Below are 13,998 nucleotides of genomic sequence, written 5' to 3'. Positions count from 1 at the left end.
CAAGAGATGAAATTCAAGCATAAATTATCCTGTCAAGGTAGCCTGTCACTACTAGAAATTACTTGAAGCAATCTGCACTGGTGTTGAATGATGTTGGCTGTTGGTTATTTTCCACTACCCAGTATGATCTGAAGTAATAGAGCTATTTACATGAAAGTACATAAATTACTTTATTTAGCTCTGGGAACAATGACATTTTCCATCCCAACAGCCACTTGGAAGCTTGTAGGGATGCATCCACAGCTTCCAGAACACTGAAACCCAATTTGTGTTTGCATTTGGGCAGGGCACCCCCAAAGAAGAGCCCTACAGACTCTTCCTAGAATGGCAGAAGTCATCACAATCCCGGGCCAGACCGCTCCTCCTGACACCACGGACGAAACGTTCAGATGAACGCAAAGTGAGCTGGAACAGGTCTTCAGGGGCTGGATGTCTGACAAACTAAGGCATGCATCTCCTGATTGTCTTTGTCAGCTCTTAGTAGACAATGTTTTAACATTTACAGGCAACTGAATGCTGCCATTTCCAATACACTTGCAGTAAGAATCTCTCTCATCATTAATTTTACAGACTTCTATAGACTTTAAAATGGTATTGACATTTAAAGCACGCCAACTCTAATACTTGCAACCAACATAGACGTCTGCATATTTGAAAATAAAGTTCCACTCTGCTGGCAATTATTCTGGTTTTTAGAATTCAGCATTTGTCTTGGTAGGTAATGTGTGTGTGCATGCCTGTGTATGTGTATATTAGAAAATATATGGAAAGCTGGAGGCAATTTTAAAGGCACTCCCCTGCAGATTCAGAGCTGAAAAAGAGTCTTGAAAAACAGTAGCCATCTTATGAGACAGAGGTTGAGCAGGATGGTCCATCCTGGAAAAGCTCTGTAGGACTGGCAGAAAGGCAGCTTGCCTGCAGGAATCTCTGCCCCATCTCCCTTCTAGGGAAAACACAATTTGTGGTTGTATTTTCTGGCTTTGTCAGTTTGATCTAGGATTTGTTTTCTCAAGGATGAGAACCCACTGCAAAGGCTGATACCAGCAGGGCCCTGAGGGTGCCAGCAGCCCTTACTGGCCCTGCCCACCTGAGGGCCTTCCCTAGTCCTTGCCCATTGCCCAGGACCCCAATGCAGCCCAGCCTGGGGCCTGAGGCTGATCTCCAGCTCCCCACAGCCTGATCCACAGGACAATGTCCCAGCATGGCCTCAAACCTGCCTCATCACCATGAACATCACCATGACAACTAAGAAGCTGTCCTGACCGCAGCTACTCGCCCTCCCCAAGCCTGCCCTGTTCACCTCTCTCTGGGATGGTGGGACCTGACCCTGGCTGACAAGCCTGTTGGCTGGTTCCTCCTAGCACCAGGGTTAGCTTTGCTTTGGACAAGGAGCAGTTTGCAGACGTTTCACTTGGGTCTCCATAGTGTCACCAGAGAGGCTCTTTCGACAGTTAGACAAAGAAACCTCTGCTTCCCCTGGCTTGTCCTTACTGTCTACATTAGAAATATGTGTTTCTTTGGACCCAGAGGCAGGACTGGGCAATGAGGCTTGATGAGGCACACAGACCAAACAGTAATATTTGATTGCATACTCCCAGTCTTGCTGTGGGCACAGACACACAGTGGAAACAGCCACAGCAGTTTAAGATCTTGATTGATCACCAGCTGATAGTTACCATCTGCCTACCCTTCCTACTTTTTGTTGTTGTTGTTTTTTCCTTTTTTTTTTTTTTTTTTTTCTTTTGACTTGCATCTTCTTTCCTCCTCCTTCCCCCCCCCCGCCCTCAAAAAAAAAGAAAAAAAAAAAAAGAGCAAAAAACAAAACAAAACAGAACAAAACAAAAAACATGCTCCAGCTGTCCAGTTTCAAGTATCCAATGGCTCTGAATTTAAGGGTGTGGTTGGCCAATAAAGCTGAGTCTGTGACAGCTTGTAGGTCTTCAGAGTGGCTTGTTCCTGCTTCTAGTCCTAGTAGCTTTTTTCTAGCTACTCAATCTTTTGCTCTTCTACCAGCTCTGATGATTGTCTAACTGTGTAGTAAACACCCAGCTAGTTAATCTAGAAGAAAGTATATTGGGTCAAGGACTTCCTGAGTTATCTTTCCACTGAATTGCTAAACTGAGTTTGGCTTATCATGCTCTCAGAGGAGCACCGCAGACAAAGCACATAAAGGTGCCAGACCTCCCACTGATATGACTGAGCTGTAAGTTCACATTATACACTTATACGTGCCTATTATATACTTCCTCCAACATAGGAGGAATTTAGCATTTTATTAATGATCTGAAAGTAGGAGTGGAGTACATCCTCAACAAGTTTGTTGATGACACACTGAACTGGGAGGTGCCCTCCCTGGAGGAACAAGAATCTGGATAGACTGGAGCATTGCATGGTCAGTGACAGCATGAAGATGAACAAAGGAAAATGCTGGGTTGTGCATGTGGGACAAAGTCATGCTGGACACAGGTACAGACCGGGAGATGAGTGGCTGGAGAGCAGCCCTGCAGAAAGGGACCAGGGAGTGGGTTGCACTGAAGACAACACAGCCAGCCAGTTAAAAGAGGTGATCCTCCTGCTATAGTTAGCATTGGTGCAGCCTCACCTAGAATACTGGGCACAGTTCTGACCTCCACAATATAAAAAGGATCTTAAGGTCCTTGAATGCACCCAGAGAAGACTGTCAAAGCTGACAAAGGAGCTGCAAGGCCTGTCCTATGAGGAGAGGCTGAGGATACTTGGGTCCTCCAGTCTGGAGAAAAGGAGGCCAAGAGGCGACCTTGCTACTCTCTGTAGCGCCCTGGGGAGGGGAGCACAGAGCCGGTCTCTGCTGCTGGTCACCCATGGCAGGATGCATGGGAGCAGCACAGAAATGCACTGGGGAGGTTCAAACCTGGGCACTGGGAACATTTATTTATCTGAGGGTGGTTGGGCCCTGGAACAGGCTTGCTAGAGAAGTGGTTGATGTCCCGTGCCTGTCAGTGTTCAAGAGACATTTGGACAATGCCCTCAATAACGTGCTTTAATGTTTGTTTAGCCCTGAAATGGTCAGGCAGTTGGACTGGATGATCTTTGTAGGTCCCTTCCAACTGAAGTCTTCTACTCTATTCAAAATATAAAAGTTCCCCAATGCTACCAATTTTTGTCATACTCTGACCTTTCGATCATGCTGGGATGAAGCTAGTGGATTTTATCCCACCCATGCTACCAACTAAATGCTAGCCCCCCACTCAGCAGAGCTGATGACAAACAAGGATTTGATACTTGCATTCCTGAGATGTGGTATATAGAGTCACCAGAAACATGGTTCTTGTTCTTCAGACAGGGGTCCTCAAAACAAGGGCATGAGAATAGACTGCGTAATTGAAGGAATGAAATGTGAAATAGAAAGAGAAGAGCAGAGGCAAAAAAGGGGGGTAAGGGGAGGAAGGAAAGGGTAAACAGGATTTAGCCCTTAGGGAAACATTTACTGCTATTTGGCAGTTGATTTTGGAAGTTTTTTGGTTTTTTTTTTTTGAAAGATGAGGAATGAACTTACAGGTTAATAAGGATCATTAGCAACCTGAGTTATTAATAAGATACCTTGAATTATTAGCATCTTTATAAGTTAGGGTAAGTTGTAAGGTAATTGTAGACTTTTGCAAGACCGCACTTTTACCTGACTGGCCATGATTACTTCACTTCTCTACATATATTTGCTTTGTGTTCATTACGTCATCAATTATTTCACTGAGATTATTTTTTAGGTTTCCCCCCACCCTGCCACAATTACTCAGCAATGCTACAACACCACAGTGCAGTTGAGACTGCCTCTTAGTTTCAAGCAGTGAGTCCTGACCTAAACTGATTAAACAGATATTCCTTTAATTAAACAACTCGCCTTTAGAGAAAAAAAAAAAAAAAAAAAAAATCAAGAAGAAAAACTGAAAGGATACGTGCAAAAAAGTGCACACTATCTTTTTGATCTTTTACATTCCCTGACTCCACACTACATAGGATATGCCACATGACATGTTTTATGCTTTGTGCATCCTTATGTGGGAGTGATTGATAATGAATTAATAATATATTTTCTCAGAAAGTATCTGAAGTTAAGCTCTGAAGTCAAGATGCAGACTTCTAGCTTCTATCTGAAAGTGGAAAACACTTTTCCTTCACTACTCACTTCAAAAGGTGAAGAACTCAACATGCTTTCAAAATGAATTGAAAGTGGGGGTCCTAAAGGTGATTTATTTTTTTGACACCACCTTACTTCCCTTCCCATAAAGATTGGTGCTAATCAAATGCTCTAGTTGTGACATCAACACCTTAAATAAACACATACCCACTTGAAGTCATGGAGAATATGACTACTGACTCCTGGGTGTCAAAATTTGGTCCAGAATATCTATCTTCTGCATGATTACATTTCTACTATTAGGTCTGAAAAATGCAAAAGATGTCTTCATGTAATACCTTCTCCTTCCCACATTGCAAAGAGCAGCAGCAGGAGGCTAAGGAATTTACACAGCTACTGATTCTGTTTAAAGAACAGTACCCTCTCTGTTAAGCTTGACTTTTAAAAAGTGAGAGAAAGTTTTGGTCTAAGCTATGGATGGTATGGAGGGCAAGGGATTATTTATCAGTGTGCCCCTGAGAATCAGGAGACTTTGATTCTGGTTCTGCCTCTAATTGCAGCATCCCTTCCCTTCAGGAATGTACAGCCTGATACAGTAGCTTGCAGAGACTGATGAAGACATGAAGGAGACTTTGACCACATGCAAGAATTGTACACTATCACTGAGGCTTTGAACAGCCTTAGTGTGGAAGGTGTATCAGAGGCTCAGGTATTTTGAACCCATGACTGGGTTCTGACATAAGCCTCTAGGCAAATGGTAATACAAATAAATAGCAGTGGACAGGCAGCTTCTGAAAAGCAAGGCTCACCCTTTTAGGGACAAGAAGCCTGTGGAAATGAGGAGGTCAAGTCCTTAACAAATACGTAAAATCCTATTAGAATTTTGATGGCTGAGGATGTGATTGATTTTTGCTTTTATTTGTCCCCTTTCCATTAGCTTTTTAATCAAAATGAAATCTAATCACAGTCAGTTACTACTCTGCTGACAGATGGTAACTTGTTAAGTCATGGTTGTGTGATTGTATCCATCATTTGCCCATGCTCTGTGCCAGAGCCAGCGTATAGTCTCAAAAGCTTTATTAATGTAACTTAATTTTGCTCAGAAGTGACTCCAGACACTTTCCTACCTCTACTGTGAGATATTATCTTATTTCAGGTTAAGTTAATAACTGACCAACTAAATGTAAGATGCTCCTTAAGCCATTTAAGTTTTGCCTTGAAGGCTGGAAGATAAATGAGTTTAGAAGTAGTTTTCTTACACTGACAGTAAGTAAATCACTACACTTTTCTGTATTTCTAAAGTTTAAGTACACTTGAAGAAATGTCAAGTTACAGTGGTTCAAAACCATATTGTCCTTCAATCAAGCCACAGTAACAAGCTGAGCGCGTACTCTTGTAAAGTAAAACACAAGAATATAAATCTCCCTTTGCTAGATAACCTGCAGATTAACCTGTTTCATTAAAGTGTAAACCAGTATGAGTTACCTCGAAGTCAGATTGACCTCAGACGGTGTCTGTGGTCAGTTAACACATCTCAGCTGATGGGGATAATTAGTTAAACCATTTGCTATTTCAAAATGGCTTCACATGCTAAGTGCATTAACCAGTTCCATATTTTAACCACTTGAAGGTTGAAAGGCATTTCAATTTGAAAATTTCTCGTAGCTCTAATAAGCTTGATTCTGTCGCAGTCTGCCTAAAAGCAGTGGAATTCACCTTTTGGAACAGATGCACAAATGGATCTGTCTTTGATGTGTTTAGAGCTACAAAAGTTTGATGTTTTCAATTAAAACAAGTGCTATTTACTTCTATACTTATGGGTAATAGAGCACTTTTGACTTTTACAAAGTGCGTGTTATTAAAGCACTTTGCTAATGTACAAAGGCACTTTCATAAAACAAGGAAGAAAAGAAGCAGTCCTCTTTCAAACTGTCTCTGGAAAATGAGATGAAAGTAGAAAAAAACTTATGAGAAAAGAGTTCTTTAACAATAAGAGAGCTGTCTTCAACTGTTCCCTTGTACGATTTCAGTCATCATCTTTATGCCTAGAAGCACTTTTATAAACATTTGTAACAATTTAAACATATTCTATCACTCAAAACTTTTCACACAAGGGCTCTTCACCCTAACCTTTTTGATGAGGCCAGAAAACACTTATCTTGTGGTTTCCAAGGTATTCCTAAAATAGTACAATAGAAAAATAATACAGTATTGTTAGTGTTCTGGAGTAACTAGTACTGATTTATTATTTAATACCATCTCTGAAGCTCTATGTGGACCTCGAACTTCTGCAAATCACCATTTATATATTTTCATCAAATATTTCCTATATTGTGCTCTGAAATTGTAGTTTTCAGGAATTTACGTCCTTATTCAGTCAGGAACAGGAAGCGTTTCAATCTTTTCTGAAGCCATATTCCTCTTCTGCCATTCTTCTTGTCCTCTCTCGAATTTAGCACAGATGACAGAGTTCCACCACTCTGAAATCCACACAGTCAGGTCTACAACTCTTAACTATCTGATAGAATATGCCTAAAAACATAACTGTTATGTTAGGCTTGTTGTGGCTGAGTTGATGGAAGGAATGTTGTGTTTTTCTCCAAAGTTTTTCCTGTTAGGCCAAGAAAGGCTTTTATATTTCTTCTATTCCCTCTGAAGCTGAAAGACTGCTTTATAGAGGGGAAAAAATGATTTTCAACAAAATAACTCTCAAATTGTGACTGTCTCTAAAATAGCAGAGAAAAAAAAAAAAAAAAAAAAAAAAAAGTATTATTCTTCAGGTCATATAGCAATGTTTCCAGTAATGTGGCGTTTCTAATGGAGAAATCATCAGCAGAGATGTTGTTATTTTTCTGCAAAGACCTTTGTGCAAGATGCTTAAAACCTCTTCCATTTCAGTTTCAGAATAAGGCAAAAGGATGGGCACCTTGCCCACTCTCTCTTAAATATATGTATTGCTTCTCATCTATAAGAAAGGAGCTTTAACCTGGGAATGATGATTACACTGCATTATTTTGCTTCTGCAGTGGTACCTTCAGAAACAAAAATGCCCTATGTTAGTTTTCTATTAAAAAACAGATTCTGATGGCTTCTTCTTCACATCTTGTCCCATCAATCTTCCTGTCTCTAAGTGATTTTTAGCTTTTCATTCTGTTATGTTTTATTGTTTCATAACAGATTTTTCATCTCTTCTCATTGGTATAAGTAGTCAAATAAATAGAACAAACAGCTAGAGCAGATGTTTAACATAGAGCATGTGGTGAAGCAGATACAAAGGGGTTTGCCTTGTAGGAGAATCTTAAAGTAAAGCATAGCTCTTGGTAGCTAGATTTCTGAGCCCAAAGCCAAAAAATACCTTTTGGGGAAAGGATGCATTTTCATGCTTCTATGTGCGTAAGCATTTATTTCTTTATTTACTGTAGAATAAAATGTCATCTCATAAAAGCATCAGCTGCAAACAGAGATGCTATTACAGGTTTTGTATTATTAGCACCCAAGAGTGCTGGGGGTGAGGGAAAGGTGCAGGAGCAGCAGGGGGCTGTTGCCATAAACAGGATTTCACAGAGTCATGAGTCCTTTCAGAGACATCTCTAGCTTACATTACTTCTAAAGTTAGCATTATTTCTCCATTCCAAATAATCAGAAATAAAACATCAGACAGTAAACACTCCCCCAGTGACTAACAGTGTTGTTTGGGTCTTTTCTCCCCCCGCTTCCTTGCCCCCCACTACTTTGCAGAAAGAAAAGACACTAAAAGTTCCTTCTGTGAGTTGCCAAGGTGCTCCCAGCCCATTGTGCAGAATCATTGTCAGGTTAAATTAGGGAGTACAGACTCCATGAGTGTAAAAAAATCAATACTTGATGGAAGATTGCTCCCCGGAAAATCTGTTTTGATTCCAGGATTAATTCACGACCAAAGGCTTCTGCAAAATGACATGCCATTAGTCAGAAAATGAACACATTCTACCCTTGAAATTGGATGGAAATATGTCAGGTGATTGACCTATTCATTCTCTTCGCTCTCTGGGCAGAGAGAGTAGGTGTGGTAGCTGTGAATTAGGCCCGCGAACCAGGTCCATTTTCCAAGCAGTAAGAAAAAAAAAAAAAAGAAGAAAAAAAAAGTCCAATGTGAATTGCAAGTATTCTCTAGGCCATTGTTGTAAAGCTATTGCAAATGCATTCCGTCAAGGTAAATGCATTTGTCTGGAAGGCCTGACTCTCTTGTGTTTTCTAAATCTCAGAATAAACCATACTAAAAATCTTAAAATAAAGCAGGGATTTTTTTTTTTCTTCTGCAAAAAAGGCTTGCAATATTAATGACAATGTAATTTGTTTGCAGTATATAAAGTAACATTCCATCCCCCCCGTTTGCTCACCAGTTTCTTCTACAAAAAACTTTCACAATGCAAAGCAGTGCTTGGCTGCGCTGGCTGTTCTATGCTCGGGCCTCTCTGAACAGTCCCAGCAACAAGAAGAGTGGTAAGCCATGGGTTGTGTGTGTCCCAGCCTTGCAAGGTGCCAAACCCTAGAACAAAAGGGCATTTTAATCTTTGTGTTTATGTATTCTGGGTTTGAACTATGACTGCTTATACTGTTGAAACATGCTGAATGTGTGAAACTGAAAGGTTGTGACATTAGATATTTGTATTTATTTATCTGGTATGGAACTGCCAAGGTGAAGCTCACCTCTTGGTAGAGAGACTTTTCCAGTAGAGATAGGTTAGAGCAGCTAACTCTTGAGCTGCAGTGTTAGACCTTATTAGCAGAGTGGGGAGGCTCAATGTCACTCACAGTGACCTGATAAGAATGCACAGAAATGGGAGGGCTTCATCCCCAAAATATTGATGAATACAAAATTGCTACATAGGCTTAGCTCTTTCAGAAAGAAGGAAGTCACTAGCAGAGAGGGTTTTTTGTTTGTTCGTTTGTTTTTGTTTTTGTAAACTCTCTGAAGACCATTGTGAGGTGGTATCCTCACTAGGATTCAAGAAATCTGGAGCTTTGCTTTTAAAACACCCAGAGGCCATCTACTGTGAGAAAACATGGTATGAACAGGTAGGATGGGAAGCAATTAATAAAATCACCAGAACGCATGTTGGAACTGACTGAACACTCAATAGCTGCCTAATCTACCAAACTACTAAGCACTGACATGTCAGGGGACCAATTCTCTAAAAATTACATTCCTTTAGCTATAATCCCTATTCAAAACTGGCTTCAAAGTAACTTTTGAGACTTTTTGACCTAATATGTGAAATCTTCCTTTTTTTTTTTTTATCATCTCTTTTAAGTGTGGTATGATGTCTGTTGGCTTTCTCATAAAGATTCCACAATATAGGTTGAAATTAACATTTTAATTTTTATATCCAGTTACAGTGATTCTTTCATTCAAATTTTTAAAGCCACACATTGTGTAAAGAGCGGATGAGTGAAGGTGATGATCTAGGTTGCTGTGCAGGTGGATTTATTTCTCGCCTTCTACATAGGGTCAAGCTCAGCTTTTCAACATGGCCACCAATATCCATGGGGGAAAAAAGCTACTCCCTAGTACCACAGGAGTGGCTTGTGATCATGATACTGGAATGCCTAACTAATCCTTCTTCCTCTGACAATTTCACTGGCTAAGTGTCTTCCAAGAAAACCATTTAGATTTACAACACAGAGCTTAAAATCGGGAGGAGACATTTCTCTCCTCAGATTACAGTGATCTTCACTGACAGCCCACTGCAGCATTTCTATTATAAATGTGCATCAGACAAATGTTGTAACTTTCTGGTCAAGCAGAGAGGATCTTATCAGGCATGTTACACAGAATTAACTGCTATTTAACTTGGTAGGAAGCCTGGAGATGTAAAACCACCAAAACAGCAAAAGAGAATAATCTCCTATGCTAATATTATAGAGTAGGACCAGTCGATCCCTCTAGAGTCTATATCCCAATGACACTAGCAGAGGCTGCTAATTAAAACAACTCATCTTTAATCCAAAAGTCAGTGCAGTTTCATTGTGAACAGAATTTGTCTCAGCTGCAATTTTCTCATCTAAAAGCAGGATGTCATGTTTCCATGTACTGTGAGAGAATAACCTGACAAAGAGGGATGCCATGCTAAGATAACAAGGGTGAACTGGCCTGCAAAGTTCATTTCAACTAACTATTATTTTTAAGAGGCGTTTTATGTGATTAGCTTAGACTGGAGTCAGAAGCACTAACATTAAGTGAAATTAATTGCAGTTTTCATGTCCACATCCACACATATGCAGAAGAAATACAAAAATGAGCATCTCTTAGAAGCACTAAGAAGGTTCCCTGATTAAAGTTACTCTGCTGTTCTTAATGGCAAAACTCCCACTGATTTCAATGAAAACAGGAAGAATCCATGAACTGTTTTGAGCTCAGTAGATGCTAAATGTTAATCAGGTTAAAAATGTCTTGGAGACAATTTGGGTTTGATAGAAAGAAAAGACCAGGCTTAACCTGTGGCAAAACCGGTTAGATTAGGTGTTAAAGGAAAAAAACTTCCTCAATGCAAGGTAAGTGGACAGCTGGGCTTAAGAGCCTATTTAAGCAAGCAGGAATTATTTAAATGTATCTGATTGTACAGTGAGGATGGTGAGACACTAACTGGTTGCCCCATCATTGGAAGTGTTCAAGGCCAGGTTGAATGTGGTTTTGAGCAACCTGATCTAGTGAAAGACATCCCTGCCCATGGCAGCGGGCTGGGCTAGATGATCTCTAAAGTTCCCTTCCAATCCAAATCACCTTGTAATTCTGTTTTCAAATATAAACTTCATTTTGATCATTCTGTACCAGTTTTGATATTCTCTAGGCTTCGTTTTTAGGCATTCATCTAGAAATTTATACGTGCAGAGGATGTGCAGGCATAGTAGGTGTGAGAGAGGTTTACTAGTTTCCTTAGTGCCAGCTCTCAGACGTTATGTATGTATAAGAACTTCTAGGCAGCAGCTACAGAGTGGATGCATGTTTCCAGACATCTGCTTATTGCTGACTTTATATTCCAGGCTCTTAAATACTCTCATCTCCTTTCCTCCATTTCTTCATTTTCACTCATTTCCACCTCTCACTTCTTTCATCTATATTGTCTGAGCTTCTCTTCCACTTGGGATTATGGCCCCCTGAACATCTAGTCTCAGCTCTAATTGTCCCTAGTTTACAAGCTGATAATCAGACTAGTTTTATGAGTCTAGTCTTCTTTATGTGAAATTATATTTCTTTACACAAGTAGGAAGTTGCAGGAAGGAAGGGATTTGCCTATATTTCTATTGAAATATTTCTCACTGAAAAAAAAAGAAAGAATAATAATTTGAGACTAAGGAGCTAAGAGGTTTTTTTTAAGAGAAGGCCTTAAAAAAAAAAAAAAATAAAAAGTATATGCAATTTTATGTGTACTTGTGAGCATCTTTTGTGGCAATGTGTCAGTAGGGCAGCTCCTCCTACTTTCAATAGCTGTTAGCCAAGGCTCACTCTTAATGGATCTAGAATTTGAGCTAAACTGGCAAATTATTCTAAGAGTGTTGGTAGAGCTTGTTTTCAAAATAAAATAAAATTGTTCTAAGAGCATGGAAAAATGCATTCAAATAATGATTTTTAAATGGCCTTAATTGATTATTTAATTACTGTAGCAAATTCTGTATATAAAGCCTTTGACCACAAAGATCTCCTAGACCTACAGTGCTGAAATACATGCTCTGAAGGGCTCTACCCTACCTCATTTTCCCATACTCTCTAAATATTTGTCATTGTTTCTGGCCCATCTTCCTATCATTCTTGTGCATGGCCACAGCTTTATATTCATATGTGTGGTCATCAACCCAAATGTTGTAGTGTGCAAATTCAAAGCAATGCTCCAGTGCCTCTACTGTGAACACCCTTTCTTCCCGTTCTTGTCTGGATCTCTCACCTCTTCCATAACACAGGAGTAACCTTCCCCTAGGACTGCTCCTGTCCATATCACAAATATGATAGCCACCTACAAACTGTCAGAAAAACAAACTCATCTTTACCAGGAATCAGCAGCCTTTCCCCCTTCTGCTGATCATAACTGCAGGCTATGCGTGTGCCTCATGTCCAGTCATGATTTCTTGAGCTCTCTGGACATCAGCATTTGAGTAGGTGACACATACAGTGATCTCTGGACACCCAACATTAAAAATAAAATAAAATAAAATAAAATAAAATAAAATAAAATAAAATAAAATAAAATAAAATAAAATAAAATAAAATAAAATAAAATAAAATAAAATAAAATAAAATAAAATAAAATAAAATAAAATAAAATAAAATAAAATAAAAATAAACTTTCCTGACAAATATGCCTAAAGAAGGAGGTATAAGTGTAGTGAGACTGAAATCTAGGTACCATTTTATTAAAATGCTATTAAAGATGCAGGCATTTATTTCAAAAGACTGAAAATAGACCTCAAAGCTAATGATTATCAGAAGAACAAAAACCCCGTTAAGCCAGAAAATTGACTGTATGGTACAATCACATTTCTTTGTGAAGCTCTAAATGCTGTCCTAGAAAAATCCCTGTAAATTAGTGACTCTGCAAGAAAATCTAAAGGAAGGTGAACTCTTGGCATAGCTTCCAATCACAGTTTGCACATATAGTTCATAACAGTTAATGACATTTTTCTTCTCTTCAATTTCACATAAAAAGATAAAAAGGAAAACTGTGAGAATTTGTCTATAGCATGATGACTGTGGTCAATATCTTGCTATTTGCTCTGTCAATGCCATCAAAATATTGTTTAATAATTTAGAAGCAACCATGTAATTTTCTTCCCCAGTAGTAGCAAATTAGGCACTTACTAAATAATTGACAAAAATACCTAATTCTAGGGATGCCTTGAGGAACATACTATTATCTGACAGTTTTTAAAACTTTTCCTTGCATTAGTGATTATATTTTTGAATTATTTTCATGCCACTTCTTACCGGCATAGGAAACTGCACAGCTTGAGACTTCAACCTTCTCATTTTCAGTAACTAACCATCTTCTCTCACAGAAATAGAAAGGGAGTCATGCAGAGGATTCATTAAAAAGTAGATATAAGAGGGCAAGAATTCACATAGGCAGGGGTATACACTTTCAGGCATCATATCATAATGAATTAAGTTTGCATGCTTATTTCTATGAAGACATAGCAAAAAAATAGAATTTCGAGCATGCAGACTTGATCATATTAAATGACTTGTACGTTTTAAGGCACTATTTTAAGAAATAATACAGGAAATGTCAACAACGTAGAAGAAATACAAATCTCGTTTTACAAACAGTTTGAAGAAGACAGTTTTAAATAATGCAGCAAACCATACACTTAAAAATCCCTTAAAAATCTTTATAGGAAAAGCTTGCCCATAGTTTCACACAGTTGACTTCTTCCGAAAACGAAGATGAAATACCGGTATCAAAATGCATTAAAAGCACCTGTAACTTGGTAATGTAACTTGCCCAAAATGCTCACAAAACCAGCAAAGGAATTCTCTTGTGAAGCGATGTCTGAATCTTCTTTCAGGAAGAAAAAAATATAACATTTAGCTGCATTCACTTGTATTCTACCCACACTTCTGAGGCCATGCATTCTTATCCAACAGAACCATAGAAACTGTGTGCCACTGCCTGCTTGCACCAAAGGTGTTTCTAGGAATTTCACTGAAAAGACTTGCGTAGATAAGCTAGGTAGAGTTGCTCAGTAATAAAGGCTCAGCAGTTATCTTGGAAGAATACTTGGCATGTTGTCCTCAATTGTTTTTGCCAAAAACCTCTAGGAACAAGAAGTGGAGTAGATCCTATCAGCACTTTAACCGAGATCACTATAATTTAATTGATGAGTTCCAGTAAGACTACATTTTGTTTCTCAAG

The sequence above is a fragment of the Aythya fuligula genome, chromosome 2, assembly GCF_009819795.1.
Source record: "Aythya fuligula isolate bAytFul2 chromosome 2, bAytFul2.pri, whole genome shotgun sequence".
Classification (NCBI taxonomy): Eukaryota; Metazoa; Chordata; class Aves; order Anseriformes; family Anatidae; genus Aythya; species Aythya fuligula.
Note: the sequence above shows the minus strand (reverse complement) of the source record.